This window comes from Sturnus vulgaris, chromosome 1 (assembly GCF_052056855.1).
Source record: "Sturnus vulgaris isolate bStuVul1 chromosome 1, bStuVul1.hap1, whole genome shotgun sequence".
In the NCBI taxonomy this organism is placed as follows: domain Eukaryota; kingdom Metazoa; phylum Chordata; class Aves; order Passeriformes; family Sturnidae; genus Sturnus; species Sturnus vulgaris.
Genome location: NC_142243.1, coordinates 25,550,216 through 25,572,486, shown reverse-complemented (window position 1 = coordinate 25,572,486; position 22,271 = coordinate 25,550,216). Strand labels below are relative to the sequence as shown.

At 38.5% G+C, this 22,271-nt stretch overlaps 1 long non-coding RNA gene across 1 annotated transcript in view; it reads left to right on the top strand.

Annotated features, from left to right (window-relative positions):
• Nucleotides 1–1,415: 1,415 nt before the first annotated feature.
• LOC148225121 (uncharacterized) overlaps nt 1,416–22,271 on the top strand; it is a 35,157-nt gene continuing 14,301 nt past the window's right edge. The window contains exon 1 of the long non-coding RNA XR_015802666.1: nt 1,416–1,525. This is a non-coding gene — a long non-coding RNA (uncharacterized LOC148225121). The remainder of the gene's footprint in view (nt 1,526–22,271) is intronic.

The window sequence follows — 22,271 nt, the reverse complement described above, 5'->3', positions numbered from 1 at the left end:
AACATTACCTTTGTTATAACAAAGTCTTATCTCATCTGGAATCAGACCTACTCCTACATTCTCTTCTCTTCTTCAGGAAAATAGGCCAACTACTTTGGACTTTGGAATTATATATTCCTTAGGCATCTGCTTTAACATAAAGGCGAACATTCAACATACAGTTAAAATCACCAAACCTTCCTTCCAGCTCTGCATTTAGTCTGAAGTTTTTCTTTCTATTCATTGGTACAGGTAATTTTATTCAACACTTTCCTTTAGCTAGCAAGTTAACCATATCAGACTATATCCCATGGGAAGCTGAGTTCTCTCCAGGCAGCAATCCTGCCCTGCATTACTATTCTGAGTTTGGTTACTTGACTCAACCACCATCTCCATCTCCCTTCCCCAGTTCATCATCTGGAAGAAAGTCTGATTTGCACAGCTGGGACTAAGCCCAAGCTCTTTTAAATGAGGAGCTGAGGGATTTTGCAGGTTTATTTTCCCTCTTTTCCATTTTTAGGTATTTGGTATGAGGACACTTTTGGACAAGTATGTGTGGTTGCTATTACTCAAAGTGAAACTGATTGAAACAGAGGTAAAATGGCTGGTATTCCAATAACCTGCCATGTCAAATGTAATGGACACTTTTAGCAGTTCTTTACAGTAATTTTTCTTGCCAGTCTTTTATCTAAAAGATGTCAATAATAATAGAAAATAATGCAACACTTCATGTTGACATAATAAAAGTAATTATTCCTTAAAATTGCTTCATGCTACATCACAGAACCATCTGTGAGGAAAAAAATTGTTTTCAGAGTACTTAGGTAGTGTATATTATGCACAGCAATAGTATCTTTAATGGAAGAGGTACAAACAGTAAGCAAATGCTGATAGCAATTTGACTATAATGATATTGTTATATCTATCACCATTCACATCAATATAATAAAAGAAAGGAGAAGCACCATTTCATGTGAGCAGTTACCTTGGCTAAGGATATTAAGAAAGCACAAATGTACTGCATAGTACTTTGATTTATATGACATTAAACTTTTTAAATGAGCAGCATCCCCTTAATGAGGTAGATTTGAAGCCATTATGATCCATTAAAACAGTAATAAGTGTCTGATAGTAAGAGACCCCAACATCTTTCTATTAAGATTTCATGATTTGGTCTGTGTCTGGTTTTGTGTTGTGTTTTTTGAACTGCATTAAGCATGAATGCCCCTACCACACCAATGCCCTAGCTGTCAGATTTGGGCTGGTGTTAATAAGGGTACATTTTGACAATACTGGTTTAAAAGGCAAACTGAGGGTTAGGGAACTTCAACCTTCATTTCAGAGAGTCCTCTCCTGGGTTTATTCCACCCTTCTAGTTATCCTACTTCACTGTTTCTGACAAATAAAGCCTTGTTCACTACGACCTTTCTTTCTAGGCACAACAAACAGCGCTAAATTTTGTTTGGAACTTATCATCACTGTTCCTTTACCAGCCAAATGGGATGCTGTTGAGTGACGTGGTGGACTCCACAACTACTCCTGGGAGGTAGACATGCTATGAACCTTCAAAGAGGGAGAATATTTTTTTCTTTTAATAGATTTTGGAGTGCCTGGTAAGAATAATAACAATAAAATGCATTAGAGAGACACATTTAAAGAATTTTAGGGTGTGCAACTCTATAAGCAAAGTATTCTTTGTAAGAATGTTCCATTCTGTGCATACAACAGGTTGTGTCAGAGCAGAGTCACAGCACTGAGTCAAAATGCTGGAAATTATTATTTCCAAGTAGGTAATATACTCGCCTGTAGAAACAAATATTTATTTGTAAATGTGGTTTGTTGGTGTGACAGCTATAAAACAGGCTTTAAGAGTTTGCCTAATGCTAATTTACATACAACAAAAGTGCATTTACATAACAGTAAGAAACAAACCTGTAAAAACAAGGAAGTGTGCAGTTAGCTTAAAAGTGTTCATTGGAGGTGGCACTGTATGCAAGTGAAAAATAGGCATTTCTGTTTTAACTGCATGTTTCCTTGGATTTCTGAATCTATGTCAACAGTCTTAATTGCATTTTAAAGCAAGTTTGAGGATGTGAATTTCCCTTGTCTCTTTTACATCCCAAACTAAAATAGAATGCAAAACTTCAGCATCATTAAAAGAGAGAAAAAAAGAAAGGGAGCTGTTAGGTCCTCAGCGGCTGGAATAATCGCCCATGGGGAGAGGTGGACACCTTATTCCATGAGTCATTTAATACCGAATAAACAAAGCACTGGAGAATAAATTGTAAGGCATGATTTTTTTTTTTATTATTGTTCATTGACAGAGGGAGGGCTATTTGACCTAATGGAGCTTTTCACTTTTTAAAAATTCTTTAGCAATAGAAAGCATGGACAATGTTACAGATATATTTTATTTCTCATTGTCACTTAGGTCCTTACTGTCATAGCAATAAAGGCACGAGTAACTTTAGCCCCTGCACACTATGAAGTATGCAAGATCAAGTCCTCAAGGGCTGCTGAAATTCAGGATCCTCTTAGGCCTGGCCCTCACTTGATGTAGTTACACCGTGGTAAATTACAATTCCATAAAGGTTTTGCACACCCAGCTATCACAGGTCCTGCTGCTAAATGCTGTGCTTTAGTGACAAAGCTCTGAGGAAGGCAGCTGAGCAAGCTGTGTGTGCTGGTATAGCGTGCTCTTGGTCTCCAGTGGAATCCAGTGGAATCCACGACTGACAGAAGGCAACAAATAACCCCCTTGTAATCAAATATAATTATGGAATCACTACCTGTCAGAGCTGTTATAGCCTTGCCTATAATCAAGAACAGCATTATTGCAACATTTATTACTCTCAAAAGTACTCTGAGATTTATGGGTCCTTGGAAAGAAAAGCATTGTTTGGCAAATCTATCTATAAGGATTATTTGGCCATAGAGTCCTTTCTCTGAGAGATCAGAGCAGTTCCAATGAAGCACATCTACTGGGTAATTTCCTCAGATTCTTTTTCGTCCTAAATGACAAAAAGCACACACCTTACTCAAAGAAACTCAAACTTCTACTTGCCAGCCAAGTAGGTGTAGACAAGCATTATTTCCCTGATGCTCGAGGTACAATGTAACCACTGCTGGTGGAGAGGGAACATTCCAATAAACACTGGGAATCAGTGTCATCATGCAGAAACTGAACTCTTTGATGTAATTGCTCAGTTATTATAAGCCCATGATGGCAGGTCTCAAGGGGAAGACCTTTCCCTATAGTACTGAGTTATGGCTTTTGCTCTACCAACAGGCAGGAATGTTAAACAGAAAATGTATCTGGAAAAATGATGATATGTGACATAACTCATAAGGAGTCTAGAAAAAGGGAGTAATAAGTGCAGTTCATCATGCAAGTATCTCTTAATTTTGGAAAGAAAAGCGAAAAAGAAGATTTTTTTTTTGTGACTTCATAGCTCTCAAGGAGACAGAAAAAAGCTGTAGATTCAGAAGTGGATGTGGGTGGGAAAGCAGTGGGTGAAGAAAAAGCCTGTTACCTTGAAAATGTTACCTCAGAAGGTTTGGAAACCCATTAATAAAACCACCTCAAAGCTCTCCAAGGAAACAGTGTTTTCTTCTCCAAGTTAGACAGGTGATCTGCAGAGTTGATCTGGAGGGCACAGGAGCTGACGCAGGCTACTCCCCATACCAAGCCTCTGAGGTTAGGAGTCAGCTCCTCTGTTTGTGTGTGTGGTGACAGTTCTGCCAAATACTTCTCAGATACAGCAGCTTTATCAGCGAGAAGGATCTGGGCTGCCCTGCAAAGATAATCCTCCCAGTGGTGTGTCAGCCTCAAAGAAGGGTGTGATTATCATTCCAAAGGAGTGTAACCTGTGCCTCCCATTCAGCCAGGTGATGGCTAGATCAAGGAGGCTTCTGCTCTTTGCTCACTCTTTCTTTTGTTTCTTCTCTTTCTCTCCTTTTTTTTTTTCTTTCTTCCAGCAAAAATATCATATTAACTTCTTTTATTATGTACATTTAAGATGTCCAAAGAGTGAGCCCAAGGCACAGTGGTCCTTAGAAATGGATCTCCTACCAGACCATCAGCAGAGTACTAGGTGGATGAGTTTCTCATCTTGGGATGCTTGGAAATTTGCTGGCTCTGATTAGAATTTTACAAAGACAGGGGTTCTCTGCAAACAATCTAGTGGAGTCTTTCACTGTGCTTTCAGCTCCTCTAAACCTGCTGTTTCAAGAATTTGCTACCAGCTCTGGTTTGGGACACACAAAACTCCAGGCTTGATGTAAAAGTGACTCACCCCTTTGATTGAACAGGTCTTAGAGATGGATGTTGTCTTTTCTGTCACTTCAAGAAAGAAGGTCTTCATATAGTGAAATCAGGTGTCTGATCTCCCAGGTCTCCTCCTAAACTCATGTATATCTATTTGTTAGGGGGGTTTTTTGGCTGTTTTGCTTTTTTTGTTTTTTTTTTTTTTTTTGGTTTTTTGTTTTTTTTGTTTGTTTGTTTTTGTTTTTGTTTTTGTTTTGGGTTTTTTTGTTTGTTGGTGTTTTTGTTTGTTTTTGTTTTGGTTCCCCCCTTCCCCCCACAGGAAGGACAAGCACATCGAACAGCAGATGGGAGAATGGCCATCCTCTAACCATACTGAGTGGTGCTTATTCATGGGTCATAATCCAAAAACAAATTATTATTTGTGTTTGTCTGCCTTCTTGTTCTGGTCTTGCAGCAATGATTGTGTTCAGCCTGGAATTTAATACACAAAAAAATACAGAAAAGTAAGGCTGACAAAACTAAACAAATAACTAATGCATGACAACAGCGAGTTTGATCTTCAAAACCAGACAATTTTCTGTACCAAAGTGTCTTTCTTCACTGCAGTCTGCAGAAAGGAAGGAGCAGAGGCAGCTGCAACCACCTGAGCTTCAGAGATGGGGCTCTCAGTAGTCAGTCTGCAAGAAAACACCTGGCTGGCCCTAACGAACATTGTTTTCTAGAATGTTCCCAGAGCTCTGCTGGCAGGGAAATGTACCTGCCTTGTAAGGGAAAACATAAAGAGGCAGTTCTCCAGCAGCACATGGTTTGACTTATAAAAGCTTTCCTTACGGGCAGAATTAATTATATATCATAAAGATCAGTTATATATTCTGTTTATACAATTATAAAGCATTATGGTTAATTAGTTGTGGTACAGACTCCCGAAGCAGAATCTGGTTAGAGAATAAACAAAACACTCAGTCAGCTGTGACGGTGGTTAACAACTCACACTTTCAGATCACCTTTCATATTTAACTCTCTTGAAGTGATTTATAGGTTATGCAATCCAGTGGGCTTGAGCTTTGTGTATTTGCTTTTTTTTTTTAGTTTATATAAAATTAGAATATGCTGATCTGAAATGGTCTGAGATTCTCGCATCTTTAAAAAATTAAATTCAAAATATTTGCTAACTAACTTTTTTCCAACTGGTTTTTTACCTATTAGATACTTGTGTTCCTATTATGTCTGGCATTGTATGTACACAGAAAAAAATACTTCATCCCCTTTTTCTGTCCTGATGTAGACAGTTCTGACGGGCAGCAATGGGAATCCCTATCTACATCACTAGTTTAAAAATAGGGGTGAAATCCTGATTGTGAAAAGATACTGATAGAAGTGTACAATACTGCAAAGATTTGTTTTTAAGCTACATTTTTACAGTATTTCAATGCTGTGAAATGAATTGACAGTATTAATGTATCAAACCATTTGACATCTTTGAACTTAATTACTTTTTTGCCATCACATAATTTAGCACTGAGTCTTGATGTTGTGCATGTGCTGCTACAGGTGTCTGGGCAGAGTAAGTGCTTTTTGAAATCTCATCAGTGTATGTGAGTAGAGCTAAAAAAAAAAAGTTAGTATGTTTTGTCATGTCATAGGATATTGTACTGGTTACTGTGCATGCCCAAAAAGCACTTCTTAAAGCAAAAAACTTTGCAATACTTAAAAGAGAAACTGAAGAAAAAAACCCACAAGATGGGAGCAAGAGAGGAAGAGTATGTGTTTAGTATAGTCTGAACATTTATACTGCAAAATGTAGCACAAAGGTTTTTTAAAAATCTGCAACTAAATTAAAACGAGCACTCCCCACTGAAAATGCCACAGCCTGATATTAATTCTGTTTCCTGAATGCATCATGCAAGTAGTGGGATTTGAGATAACTTTGAAGGAAGGCTTCATAGTCTTTTTAAAAGTCAATTTTGGGCATAGTTTTCTAGAAGAAAGCCTGAAATATATATATGAAAGAATTTCTGAGAGACAAAGATGTAAGGGCAACTGAAAATGGCATTGTCAGCTTGGAACAACAAACTGCACAGCAAGATGTAAGATTATAGATAAGTGCCCAATGGATGCACCTAACTTCTATTCAAAATGGCACTGAAGGGAAATGAGTGCCAGGAAAGGATACAGAGAGAGGCTGATAAAATCAGAGAGAAAATTCAGGAAGGTTGTCTTGACTTCAGTGTTTTAGGCTCAAGGGGAAATCAGATATGAGTGATGAAAAGTGGAGAAGTTGCATTCTAGATATGACAGTTGCATTGATGAAATTGGAAGAAATCACCTAGAAAAACACACAAGTAGAATACTAAGAGGTAAAAAAAGAGCCAGGTGAGATATCTGTTGAAATTCAGGATGGAGATCTCCCACAGCTGAAAGAAAGGTTAAAGAACTGACAATAATTTGAAAAAGAAAACAAGAAAAAAAAGGAAAACCCTTTCTATCTTTTCAATGGTGAGTCAGGACAATATTTCTGAGTCACAGTTTGATCAATAACATCACAGGCTGTGGAGGTGGAAGGAGTCCTGAGATTTGGTCACATCACTAATAATGACCTCAGAAAAGCTGAGTGGGGTGTACACAGGCTGAAACTAAAGACAACGTGGGAAATGGTGAAGTTGTCAGAAAGCCATCTGAAGTCATAGTTTCAGGAAATGCATTATTTTATTTTAAAACTTAAAGACAGGAGGAAAACTCAGCAGATATATGAGAGGAAAATTAGGTGAAATGTAGGATTTAAAAAAATATGGATGAGGCAGATATCATTCCATGTATACTGGGGCATTTGTGAAGAGTTATGACAAAGAAAGAACAAGCCAAAAATGCCCTACAAATAGAAAATTGCAGGATTACTGGTAAAGGAGGAGGGGTAAAATGAAGGTCTGATAAGAATAGTCAGGAAAAGGGATTAGGAGTGAAAGAAGAAAGTGGGAGAGTGAATGAAAGGAGAAAGAACATGGATTTGCCAATTAGATCTTCTCTTGAAAAAGAAAGAACTGATGGATAAGAAGAGGAAGAGGTATGTGAAGCTGATTTCAGAATAGCATTATTTAATGTTTATATTTATAAATTAAACATTCTTTTAGGTTTTAAACATGGAGAAGCTATTACATAATTTGAATCAACATGACAGATATGTAAAAATTTATTATGTAATTTGGATCAATGTGACAGATATGTAAAAATTTTAAAACTGTTTCCAGTCTCATCCACAAAGTGTAAATAATACTCAGGTCCTTGGACAGTGACAAAAAAATTAAATATTATCTTGAATTTGTGTAGGATCTGATTATTTTTCAAGCAACTTTCAGAGAGCTGGTTTTGTCTTCTGCCACTCAGAAAATATCTGTATGTGTAGACGAAAACAAGATGGCATTTTCAAAATTGTTGCTCCCTGTCAATAGTAATAATTGAGTTTGCACAAAGAGATTTTGAAAATAAAATCAGAAGTCCTGTTCCTGTGCTTTATGCAAGTGGAAGTCCACTTTTGCTGTTAGTGTTTTGCCAGCTCCCCATTCCCTCAATAGCCCTGTGGATAAACAGCCCATAACTGCTCTGTAAATGTCATTACCTGCTTATCATTCTTACATTACTATAAATTAAGCTTCTTGCTGCCTAATTTTAGTAGTGACATGATCAAACACATGGAGTAGGGAAGATTTAGAAGCTCACCTTGTCCCTGCAATAGTCTCAAAATCTGGAACATGTCATCCAGTGGAAGTTTAAATTCCCAGATAAAACAGCTTTCCTTCTTTCAAGCAGCAAGCTCTCCAAGGAAGAATTCTCATTAACAAATTCCCCTCAGTTCATTACATTTAAATTTCTTTATTTTGTTGCTTATTTGCCATATATACAAGCTAGCTATGCTAAACAACACTAAAAATACCCCATTTTATTATATGCAAATAAAGAATTTCAATTGGCATTAGTCTCATAGAAACACTCAAGAACTTAAATAGCTGTACAGGAGGGACTTTGCCACTATGTAAAAATAACCATAAAGTTTATGAGAGCAAAGATCCCATTGGCTGAGCTTTTGCAATGTAATGTATTTAGAAACAGTAATGCATACATGGGTGGGATCACTTTGGTCCTTTGATACAGGCATTGGATTGGATGCATGGAGTGGACATTGCTGTGACACCTGAGCACCACATTAATACACACCTCTCACTTTCAGATGTTTGAGTATTTGTGTTTTGGCTTTGAGTGTGCCTGTAGTCCAGCACCATCTCTCTGAGGATGTCATAGTGTTTGGAAAATCCCTGCCTGGCCCGGAGCAAGCACAGCCCTTGGCAGCCCAGCTCTATCCCCCAGCCTGCGTGGGCTCCCAGAGCCTCTGGCACGCAGCTTGGCAGCCACAGATGTAAAAATAACTTTGCTTCCCTCCCACCGCCTTTCTAGCCCAGTGCAGAGGGAAGGAAAGGATATTTAGTGCTGAAACTACAGAGAGTTCAGGTAATAATAGCATTTTAGGAATAAATTATGAAGATACGCATATTCCAGGCAGTTCCAACCTGCCCCTAAATTACAGCCTGTAGTGCATCACTCCCCTACACACTTGGTAGAAAAGTACTGGGCTGAGCCTACATATAAACTAAAATTTAACATGTTCAAAAGTAGCATAAATTAAAAGTACAGAAAAAACTGTTATAAGACATTTAGGCTTATCTTGAAACCACCATTTTCTTTCAAGATGTGTAGCATATTCACAAGCGCTCAGCAGCAGCTCCAAAAAACATCATCCTCCAACATTCCAGTGTTTATGGGTGTGCCTTAATTAAAAGTATTCTGCCAAACAAGGAAACCTCAATCTTTAGGATAAAAACATTGATTATATAATTATTACAAATTCATACAGATTCAGGAGAGAAAAGGGCTTGCTTATGTATTTACATGGCAGGCTTTTAAGAAAAACAAAGAAGTTAGTTGATATGCCAAATTCTGTTATATATCAGCAGTTTGGAAAGGGAAAACCTGATTTCCATCTACTGCTATCCTATAAATTATAATAGTGCATCAAAAGTCTGGTGTAGTCCATGGCTTATTGGAGAAACAAACTTCTACAAGAAATTAATTGGATGATGAGAGGCAGAATTATGAGTTAATTTTTGTACCCACATATGTTATTTTCTTTCTGAGCATGTGACATACACAGAGAAAATGTGTAGCTATTTGCACCAATAAAGTATGCCAATGGATTTTCTATGAGATGCTTTTTCATGTTTTCCCAAATCAATCCTAAGTGGTTCAAACTATATATGTTTTCTTAGAAGATGTCTGGTTATAGTCATACTGGTATGTTTACTCTGGAAAGACAAGGAAGTCCCCCCTAAGGCTATTCTGCCCTATTCAAGTGTTCATTTTTGAGTACACTTAGTGCTGATAGTACAAACTCTATAGTTGTCCCACTGCCTTTTTTTTTTCTGAACAGATATTTCCTGACTCTCAGACAATATATTCAGATTATTTTGCACTTTTTGTGCAAGACAATTACTGCTCTACACACAGTGGATTAGCATGGATTATCAATGGGAACACAGTGTTTTCCTGTATCTCAAAGTGAGCAATCTCTCTCTTCACTCGTCTTTTTACAGTCATATCTAGAAGATCAGTGAGAACTTTATCATGGTCCCTTCCTTGCCTTGGAAAAAATACTTCAAAGGTCCACTCACCTGGCCTCACTCCTATACTACCTGTCCTGGAACAGTGTTTCAGTCTTGAAATAAAACACTTCACATGAAATTATTTGCTTAATAGACACGTGGCATATATGGGTTGATACATGTGGATCCAAGGCTGCAAGAAAAGGTTAGACCTCACTCCACAGAAGCTATCAAGGTTGATTTCAGACGAGTGTTGCAAGAGGCAAAAGCTTGCTTTTCTAATGTAGGAAAATCAGAATAAAATTCATCTTTGCAATGGGGCATACTCCATAAATACTTGTTAATATTGAGATGGCTTTTTCTAATTATTTTCTTGATGAAGCTTTGTCTCCTTTTCACAATTAACTCTCAAATAGTCGGATAGGTCATAAATACAGAATCTACACATTGTAAGTGAAAAAATTATCTATGACTACCTGAATAACACAGTGGAACTGAAGGATTAACCTGCTCCATGGTTTTTGGGAAAATATATCACTGACATGAAATTCAAGCACAGCACGAGCCCTTTGCACAGCACAGCTGTGGGTGCAGCTCATGGCTCCATCACTGCCATGCATTCCTGGAGGAAAAGCACAGGGAGCAAGTGCTTGGGCTTCTCTCTCCCTGCTGGAGGATGGGGTTCCCCCTCACCAACCAAAAAATGGTCTGGGTTGACACGTAAGGACACACCACAATAGAAAGGACCATTTCTGGAAAGAGTAGGGAGTCAGAAGTATTCCTCCAAACAGCATAGCTCACCCAGCTGAAGCAGCACCACCTTTTGCAAAGGAAATGAATCTAAAAATTCTTTCTTTTCCTCTCTGGCAGCAGCTTTTACCCTGATAAGAGCAGCTGCATGTCACCTGTTATCAAGAGAGTGGTTGCTAGCCAGTGTTACTTCTTTCTGGTTTTAAGTTTTAATTTTCACCTGCAGTGGAGAGATAAAACAAATTCCAGTTTAGCTTGACAATCCTGCCTGCACAGGTGTTCTGTAAGAATACCACTGTGGTGTTCAGCTGGGCGAATGTTTTAGGTGACTACAGTAATTATCAAAAGTACTGGGTTTAGTTTCCCCCCCACTTTAATCTGCATCAGATTTGCCAAGTAGTTTCAGCTGGCTTTTTTACCTAGATAAATAAAGCTGGAGGAGGAAATGAAAGGATTTGTGCCTCCTTTGATGCAATACCTGGCACTTGAATAATGTAGAACTTGGCAGCTGTATGGCCAAGACCTTCTTCATGAGATTATTTGAATTGAACTTTTTAACTTCCTACCTAAATTAATTAATTGCCATGTTATATTCCTTTCTGGGGTAAGGCCCCCAGTCCCTGCTCCTGATACTGGTGTATTTTGTGCATGTGAGTAAACATCAGTGTGGAGCAGCACCTTTAAGGGCAGGACACAGGAAAGGGGAGGAGGAGCTCAAGGTCATCACCCTGAAGGTGTCCAGCTGCACACTCCTTTGCCCTCTTCAGACTGGGAAAGGAGGTAAGAGCCAGTGCCTCTCCTTTTCTGCCATCATTGTTTCCATCCCTTTAATCCTTTGGCAGTGGGAAAAAAAATTATGAGGACTAGCAGCAAGAAGTTTTTGTCTTAAGGGATGGGCTCTGACTAACCTAATATTTATTATGCATTTTATATAGAGAGAGGATGGAAGAGTTACAGCAGGAGAGACTGAGGGAGCTCCAAATATCCTGGTCCTTGAGGTTGAAGCATCCCTCCAAATTTAACCCAGTTTCTCTCATTTCAGTGAGTGAAGCAGCATAACTATGCAGGTGTTCAGCAGGGGGAACCCCCAGCTCCAAATTTCAGTGAACTGAGTGCTTTGATTCCTCTTGTTCTACTTACTTCTGAAAACAAGCAATTTCCTGTAAAAAGTAACAACTTAGTTGAATTGGGACTTCTGCAGTTTTTCTGTTCCTCAGAACAGAAAAGAAAAAATATTTTGGGTCAATCTAAACAAAATGCCCCCAAATTAATAGCAATTAATTTGTACTCTAGAGTTAGTACAGAAAAAACCCTAGGATACAAAAGTATACCTAGATGATTTCTCTCTGTGTTGGTACCAGCTGTGTCAGTCAAGTTAGGCCATCTGTAATATCCTTGTAACCTACAATTTCTAAATTCCCATCCAGCTACACCTATGCCACTCCTTTGTTTCCAGTAGCATTAGATGGGATTAACTGAAGATGGAATTAAGTCTCCAAAGTTAATTAAAACATTGTTGATGATGACCAGGAAGGCATACTTTGCAGCTGTAGGTGGAGAGATGGAAGTGCTCAATATGGGGCAGTTGTGCCCTGGCTTTGAAGCTCTTGATCTATGAAAGAAAATGCCTCTGGTTTCTCGTGGCAGTGTGAGCCAAACAGAGTGAAGTGTAGCTGCTTCAGCTTCTCCCAGAGGCTCCCATCCTCTTTCCTCCGGAGGCTCCATCTTCTCAGTCTGGTGCTGTTACATCTTTAATAAGATCAATAATCTTTCTCGACTTCAGCAGCTTCATGAATTCTGATCAAGCTCCAGGACAGTGGCTGTGTATTAAGAATTATAGGCAAGAAGAAGACTTTAGTGTCTCAGCCCATGAAGCATGATCGTTTCTTCTTTAGGCAAACTGATATTGATCTGATTTTGGGTTTTCTCAGCGTGGCCTCTGTAAATAAAGTGCTAGCACACAGTACACTCAGTGTTTGACTCCCCTTCCCTGCAGACCAATTCTTTCTTGGAAGACTTAAGTTAATTGTTCCATGACTACTAATGTGTTTAATTAAGGCTCACGTGGTTAAGTCTTTGGTGAGAAAATTAGACATGCTTACAGGAATTAATATAGTAAGAAATCACAAAGGTACAATCAGGAACAAAAAATGGGAATGGTCTCTAGCACTGCCTTTCAACAGAGCACCGGTGTGTGAGATTCTGCACAGCATTAAAATTCAATTAAGTATTTTGGGGAAAAAAGCCTGGCACTGACAGGAAACGTCATCTGACCACAGGAAGCTGTGCTGACAGAAATTCATAAAGTGGAAATTGGAAACCCATACTCTGAAGCTTTCCTGGATTAACAGTTTAATGTCCAACTATGCAATATATAATTTATGAGAATTCTCTAATGTGATCTAGCCTTGCATATTTTGCAATTTATTATTCTTATTTAGGAAGGAGTGAAGACAAAACTAGTCTTTCTGATTTCTGGAGCCATTTCTAATAGATACATCTTGTGGTAATTTTCCAAAGACCTGATTTGCAAACCCCAATTTTCAGTTCTCGCTAGTAGGTTAATTTCAGCTTGATTCTTGGCCACTGTTTTCCTTTTGAAGATGGAGTTTTTCAGGGAATTAGACATCTGGGGCAGGGAATAATGCAGTTACACAGAAACATAGAAGTGTATCATTGCTTCACTGTTTTTTATGGAAGCGTCATTTAATGGCAGTTCTGGAATGACTCTTCTTGTCAACTTTTGAGATTTCCTGTAGCCAGAAACATCCACAAATCCTCTTTCCATATGCTGAATGATTTGTTTTCTATAGTCTTGTATATACTTTATGTTCCAAAAGTGGATCTTTTTATTGCTTATAATCCTTCCGTGGCTACAGTAGTACCTAAGCATCTTGGTTTAACAACTTTATGGCTCTTGTGTATTTAAGTGCTTTCATTTCTACTACTTTTTCTGAAATACATTATGTGAAAGAACATACTTTGTAAATCCCGTTTTTGTTTTATAATATCTACTCCTAGTTGTAAGTATCCACTCCACTAGGAGCCTTGAGAGATACGACACATGCCAAAAATACCATATTTGGGAGTAAACTTACAGTGGAAAAAGAATAAAAAAATCATTAACATGCTTTATTTGGGAAGGAATCTTAAAAGTGCCTTTTAATAAATAGACAGAGAGGAGAGTGGCCAGAGAGTATTAAAATATTGACTAGGCTAACAGGCAGTACCTTACTGTTTAAAAAAATATGCAGGAATGCAAGGAGAAGGAGCAGCCCTCTGATAGCTGCCGTGGAAAAGGTGACCATGTCCTTCAGAGCAGTTACCTCTGCAGCTAGATTGGAAGGCAGATATCCACAGCCTTGGGGAATAGCTTGTGGCAGGATAAATATTCCACAAAGATGAGGCTAGGGGAAATTGAATTCAGAAACAGGAAAACTAAAAGTAAATGGAAAAGAACCTGATAAGGAAAAGTCAAAGAATAATCAGTGCGTGGAGACTAACAGAGGTTTTTTTCTTCCAAGTTATTTCAATCAAGAGGCAAAAACTTCCTCCACTAATTGCTATTTCCATTTAAAGTAGTTAGACAGCTTGGACTCAAGGTATCTAGAAGAGGACTAACCTGCTTCTGGTCAGTTCAAAGGTGACACAGTAGGGTATTAAAAACATGTTTGTTAAAAAAGTAAACTTCACTGACATTTGCTTTACAGTTTCCCACACTGTTGCTCCAAGAACTGTCTGAGATTATTGTAACTGAAAAACAGAGGTAGTGTTGTGGGAAAGCTCAATCTTAGGGTACTTAGTATTATATGTGTAGGTATTTTTGTGCTTTATTTTTTAATAACAATAACACTCCTGTTGGTTGGCTGGGTCTTTCATACACCAAGAAGAAAAAAAAAAGTTTGAAAACTTAACTGTACAAGGCTGAGTACTTACCACTACTTTAAAGTGACATTATAAGAGTGACTCTCGAGCTGGTGGTATTCTCACAGGTCCCAGTATGACCAGAAAGGTCTATAACAACACTATGGACAAAAATCAGGATCTAAATCTGACCAGCACACCATTAAAACTTCAGTGCACTCTTACTTGCAAGAACCTGGTTTATGGTGTTTGAGTACAATGTTGCTTTTTTCTCACCAACTCCTCATGTAAAGACAAAACAGCTTTGCCATTTATGCCAATGTGTAATATAAAGGAAATTACCCTCTTTGTCTTTTGTAATAATTTCCATCTTATTCTGGCTCGTGCTGCTCTACACATGCAACTGGAGGATTCCAGTAACTATGGAGATTAGGGATCAATAATATAATACTATTTGTTTATAAATTATCCATAGCCCAAATATCCTTTTGTAAAAGGGAAATAGGCAAGTGAGATCCAGACAGCATGCTCATTTTTTTATTTTCTAAAATCAAATGTGATTATACTTCCTATGAGTGACTATCTTCCTGTTAATAATGTTGTTTTCAAGTTGTTCCATACAGTATGGATCAGGGGAGATGACTGTTTACAGAAGAAATATAAAGCTCCTCAATATAGAAGCCATATAAATATGGGAGTCATATAAAGCTGCATATATCAATATAGGGGTCCAAAAAGTTATGTCTGAAGGCTGTGTAGTGAAAATTGCTTTTTCTTTGGCCAAAACCCACAGTAGGCTCTACCAGGCTGTGTTACATCTCACGGTGCGATTAGGAAAAAGTTGTAAAAGCGTGTGTATCATTCACAAAACACAATTCACATTCCTAATTATTTTTTCAGTTAAAAAATCCACGTCATAAAGCTCCCAAATGGTGGCAGTCATAATTAGAAGGTTGTCTCAGACAGTGATGGTGAAGAACCTGGAGGAGGTTTTAAAACTTTATAGTTGCTTTTCCTTTTGGATAGTTAAGACATTTTCCAACTAGATAATGTTTATCTTCCTCCTTGCTTTTAAAGAAGCAACTAATCGATTTTATTAAGAATATTTCCCACTGGAAAGTCAATCATCAAAATTTAAACTCTTCACATGCTTTACAATTCTGGTAACTTTCAACTTGTAAGGAAAAGAGTAGTTTGTCATTAAAAATAACTTTAGATGTTTTGGTTTGTTTTCAAAATTACTTTGCCAAAAAATAATATTAGAAGTGGAAAAGACACGTTACATTATTTTACAGTTTTAAGCAATGTAAACCCAGAAGTGACCTGTTTTATGTTTCTCTCCATGTTGAGTTTGTTTCCTTTCTATTTGGAATAGTAATTTTTAAAAATTGTCCAAAAATGCAACATCTGTCTCTACAACATTTACATGTATAAAAGGCAAAGTATGGAGAAATAAGAGCAATTTCAGAATAATTTGTTATAGCATTTCATTATATCCAAAGAATGAATTAATGTAGGAAATTAGATAATATTATTGAATAAAATTATTGTTATCTGATCTGCATTGAGAAGCTAAGAGGATAACTGATTTTATGACAAATCCCACTTTTGTAGCAATTACATAATTATTATGTAATTGCCATAATAAATCCCTGGTTTATGATTTCACAAGAACAACTTCATCTCCTGAGCTCGAGTCTGAGCTTGCTGAGCTCTTGCAGTGAAGTCCTGTTTAGACATAAGGGATGCACACAGGTCAGCATTTCATCTCGGGACTTCATCTCCAGAAAATTCCAACTCACCATGTTTCCATTTCAATCACAGTGTTATCTTGGAGCAGGAAAGCTGCTTTCCATTTGGGTGAAACTAAACCAGAATATGTCATGTGGAATCCAGAGAACATTCAGCCCATAAGACAAGAGCAACAGCAGACTAAACTAGAAATATGTGTAAGAGTGGGTGTTAAGCTTTCAGCCTTGGGGTTTTTATTCTATAGATTCACTCCCCTTGGGCAGCACTGCTTGCTGTAATATGGACATGGCTAGTGAGAAGCATTACTACTCTAAATAATAACAAAGTGTGATACCCTGAGTGTCATCTTAAACTGACGTCAATTTAAGAGGATGGTTAGGGCTCTGAATTTTCTGAAAACCTCCCATCCTCCAAGGATGCAACCCTCCTGTATGAATTCCAAAGCCAGCTGTTCCATTACTTGCTGCTCCCACTGCATCCTTGCTCCACAGGTTAAGGAACTGTCATTACACTGTGTCCACCCAGAGACAGCTTACAAGTTCCCCTAGTGAGCAGCAGGTTGATCTGGAGTTTGCTCTGCTGGCCATCCAAGTGCCCAAAGGCATTGGTCCTGGTGGGATGGGAACATTTGCCAAACACCTCCCAGGAGCAGCACTTGCACCACACGTGGAGATTGCTGAGGCACGGGGGAGCTGCAGGGTTGCTGTGGTGAACCCAAGCGTGTAGAACTTGTTTGCCCATGCCATCAGGCTTACTTCATCCTTCACTCTGAGCAACACCTGGAAACACTTGTTTTCTAATGGTGTTTGGCTATGAACAGACTGTACCCAAATGATCTTTCTTGGGTTGTTTTTCTTAAAACCTTCCTTTTTTAATAACCAGTTATATATAAAGGTTGAATATATACCCTTCTGTTTATGCAGAGGAGAAAGGTGAGGATTTAACTCTGAGGATGAAGAGTCCCCCATTGAAAGCCATCAGACTGCCACTGAGTGTGAACTTTGGGAAGGGATGTTTTAGGATGCAGGAAGCTGTGTCCTAAGGCCTGGACCTCTGATGGTTCAGGTGGGGACTTCACAAAATGCAGAATAACTCCTCCTCTAGCTGCACAAATGAAGGCAAAGTAGGGGAAAAAACAGCAGATGCCACAGCCTCAATGTGCACCCAAGATACAATTCTGGTGTGTGCCTCAGGAAAGAAGTAAATCTTCCTGACCCCTGAGTTAGATGCATAATTACTAGCAATTGTGAGGTAGGAGTCTGTCCATGAGAAGCAGAGTTCAGATCCAGTGGGAGTTTGGAAATGGGACACAGTCATGGGAGGAAAATTTTGCCTTAGTAATCGAAAAAACTTCCTGGTTCCCAATTGATCTCCTTGCTTCCACTGAGATCAATGATCAGGCTGTCTGCAGGATCAGCAGGTGAACCCAGCGAGGGTCTGCAGGCTCCAGTCTGTGGCAGTGAGGCCAGCAATTAGAGGAATGTGCTGGCCTACAGAGCACAGCTCCTGCACTGGCTGCCTTTCAGGAACCCCAGGTAACAGCCACTTTGCTGAGCTTCTGGAAATACTCCACATGGAGAATATTGCCCCACAAAGCAGCAGAACTCCCATGCTATGCTTAGCATCCTAATATTCATGCTTTTTTAGACGGAAATGAAATGGCTTTAATGGTCTAGATTTAAAAAAGAAAGTCAACCTCAGGACAGCATGAATCCAGCTCATGACCTGAAATCCATGCCATTGGCTCCAAGTGCCACCCCACCTGGGCTATCAACAGCACTGGGCTGCAGCTGCCCCAGCAGCCTGAGAGCTGAAACCACGATGGAAAAGGCACAGCTGACTGTACTGATGAAATTCTCAGATATTTGCTAAAAGCAGAGAAAAGGTGAGATGGAGTTGCCCGAAAATGGAGATGAGATGCAATTGAAGGGCATGCACTGTTGACTGGAACACACAAGATGCAGACAGACTCCTTGGCAGGCATTGCACACACAAACAGCACATTTTTAAAAAGCATGGAAGGCAGCCACGTTTTAATAGACTTTCTCCCTGTCCTTTTCCTAATCTTACTTCAAAGAAGAGGTCAGCACAATTCCTTTTCCCAAGCCTTGTACTTGGAAGTATTTAAGTCATTTAAACTAAAAAAAAAAAAAAAAAAAATGAAAATGTAGACTACAAAAGAAGAATTAGACATGATCCTCTACCAAGAGGATCTGTTCTTCACCAGATTCTGCCAGCAATTTCATTATGAGGATTTTTGCCACATATGGCATCTAAAGTCAACTATGGGGAAAGGGATAGAGAAGGGGAATGAAGAGAAGGCAGCAATCAGAATAATACAGTATTTGGTGCCTGCTATAGAATGAGTCTATCTTTAAATGACAAGAAAAAGATAGTAATGTGTTTTCACATTAAGTCAGTATTGACATTTTTAAAAAGCTTTAGAACATACAACCAGGTTTTGTAGTTAAGATGGGAAAATATTTTAAATTGGAAATATGAATTTAATCCCCTCAATTAAATATAAAATATTTAAATACTTAACCTGATGGCTGCCAACTGCAATTTCTTATAATAAGGAATTATGAGGATAGAGAGCGGTTCTTAAAGGTACATGGTTCACATGGAATGACTAAAGATTCAAGTCTGGAAACTGCAGCTTTGTCTGTGTAAATAGTCCCTTTGCCCCTTCACACAAATTACAACAGGGAAAATTTCAAGTACTATTTTATACATGGTATTAAAAAAAATGTCTTGTATTTTTTTCATGTGGACGTCTGGTAAGTGTTATTAACAGAAGATATGGCAAAACAACACAGGTTTTTCAGCCAGTAGAGCCATATGAGGCCTCTGATATCTGAATTAAAGGTATATACAAAAATTTTTCTGGAGAAACTTAGGACTGGTCTCACTCAATGTGGAATTCACTCTTTGTAAACAATCCTTGCATATCTATCCACATAGGTAACATATGTCCACATGCTCTGTGTACATATGTACTCTTTACATTAATTTTGCTATGATCTTTAGGACAAATCGTGTTCTTAGTTATGATGGTGTAAAATATAACTTTGCTGAAATACAAGTTCATATAAAAATCTCTTTTCCCTTCTAGAACTGCTTTTTTTGTCTATGCATAAAATATCACTGTGCTGAGGGCAAGATGTAGGCATCAACTGGCAACTGAGCAGTTATGTGAACCCACAAGGCTGTTTTTTAACACATTTGGAGGAAGCAGCAGATTGAAAAACTCTGATTGCTGGCCTACAACTAAGCAGTATGTTCTGAAATCCACTTCAGTCCATTTTAGGATGTGGTCATTATAAATTAACTTCCTCCACATCTCCCTTCTCTGAACTGCAGTTCAATTCATGAGTAAAACTGTATCTACAGAATTAAGTTTTATTTTTATCTGACTTTTTCCTTAAATGCTGCATATTCTAATTTCCTCCTCCTCCTCCCTCCTCCATGGCTGGCAACAGACCAGCTCTTTCTTTTATTTTTGGAGCAAAGAAACAGCCCACTGAATCCTCCCCAGACCACATCATCAGGTCTTAAACACTTTGAACAAATCAAAATACTTATATAAAAGTAAATTAATTCCCATTTATAATACAGCATTCCATTGCTAGTGACAGTTCTGATCTCTGCAGACATTATTCATAGGGAGAGAAGAAGGACAAAAAAGCTGAGATAGATAAGGTTGTCCTGTTCCAGGCATGCTGCTGGAGCTGTCTCTGGCAGCAGCTGGCTCCCTGCATAGACAGCCAAAGGAAGAGAGGACAAGCCAGAAGGTTATTCTCATCTTAATTGTGGACAAAGAGCTCCTCTTTCCCATCCCTCCTCCCTGCAGATGGAAACTAGGATGACTGGGATTGTAATTAAGCACATCAGCATGAAGGAAGCAGAGAAGAGAGAAGTTTTGTGTCTGAGAAATTCCCTGCTCAGACTTTCTGGCCTGGCCTGATCCAGGACACCATCAGGACATTTAGGAAAGGCTCCTGTAAGCCCAGGTTGGATGTATCTGGGACAAAGAGCTCAAGGGAGGAAATTCTCAGATAAGAATCATTCCTCTTCTTTGTTTACCTCAAATTTCATCATCTTAATAATGTAATAAACAATGTGGAAGAGGCTTTCTCTAGGCCAGACTAGTTTTATGATCAATAGATACATACAAGGGGAAAAGGTAAATAGAGCAAGCCAAGTGTTGCTTTGTTACTGTGTTCTCAAAAGCATTTCTGTCAGCTATTGCAAAGTACATCCTTAATACTTTAAATATAAGAGCAAACTGCCAAATTGTCACCTTTATTTTTTCGCCCTGATCAAAAGCCTAGGATAATGTAATTTCCATTATCACCAGTCCTCTACACTAAATCTCACTGTGGGGATGCCTTCTCTCCTCTTGTATTGCTGTGGCAATGCCTTCACCGATCCAGTTTGCTGAGACTGCTCTGCACACATGACCTGTTTTGATACCATTTTCAGTGTAAATCCTAAAAGAGACAAATCACTGGGTCAGGATCTCCAGACTATAGTGTTATTATCAGAAGTGATCTCCAGGCTACAGTGATATATCAGAAATGGATGATGTTTCAAAGAACTTTTTCAGTGTTATCTTCATCGTTTCTTTGGGGGAGCAGAATATTAGTTTGTGCAAAAGCCAGAATAACTCTTTGAAGCAAGATGAGGCAGAAGGTGCCAGAAAAGCCTTGTTTGGTTAATTGCAATTTATATAAAACCAGAATAACCTATTCCCAAATTTCAAAGTAAGATTTTATCCTTCAGTTGAATTTCCTCATTTGTTTAAGAAGGGTGTAGTAGGTGATTTTTAGTCTTCCTAACTATATAGGAGAAAATAATCTTCATACAGCTAAATTGCTGTTGCCAAGGACACACTGGGAACACTTTTCTTGCTCTTTGCCATGAAGACTATAAAACCCAATCTAATATCAAAACCTAATATTTTGAAACACTGTGCATGTAGTCTTATAAACAGCAAGAGACTTCCATTGCTACAGGAGATCCTTGCAGAGCAAGTCTTATCTGACTTCTTTTTGATATCTGTGGTGAACAAACCAGTCTTGGGATGACTTCCTATTCTAGCAGATAGTCTTTAGCATCATGTCTGAAATCTCCCCTTCTGGTTTAGGCAGAGTGAAGTGGCACAGGCAAACTGCTAAGACTGGCAGATCAACAGAAGATGAAATTGCTTGGTTTAAAAAAAGGCAAACTGTTTTCCAAGAACACAGAGTTTGACTTCAGCAGCACCTCTCATGCTTAGAGGAGCTGTGTCAGGTATCTGTGATCACATGGCTGGTCATGTAGGAGACAGGAGTGGAAGTTGGCCAGGTCTGCATTGCTTTTACCTGCAGAGTATCTATGTACAACATCCTTTTCTTAAAGGACTACCACCCTGGGGATGTCTGTCTACCAGGATATGCCCCATGCTGGAAATCACCTGTCAGTCCCAGTGGGATGGAGCAGAGCACCTCCCAGATACTGATGTTTCTAAAATAGGGCACAGCTTTCTTTAGAAGACACAGCTATCGGAGGTGGCAGTGAAGTCTCTGAGTTTGGGAAGACTCAGAAGTCTTAAATATGAAGGTGAACAGTTTTGGACAAAATCTGGAAAATGGTTTTATTCCTATAGCTTCTCTCAGATCTGTACAAATCAATAGCTATAACAACAGTGCTACACAAAATTTCGTATGGAAATAACTGCAACATATAATAATTTAGTTAGCTAGCCTCTAAGTAAACAAAAATATGTCAGCCATCATTGTTCATTTAATCACTCTATTTTTCACAGCTGTCCTAGGATTAAAATTTGTCTTCAATGTATGATATTAAGATTCAAGAATAATCTTAAAACTGACTTGTAAAGCATTTGAGAGATCTACAGCAAAACACTACAATTCTATTTCATAATCAATGGCCTCTTAATTGATGCCATTTAATAACAGGATGGTAACTTCTAGTTTTGAAGCAGTTATTTTAACTTGATCATTGGG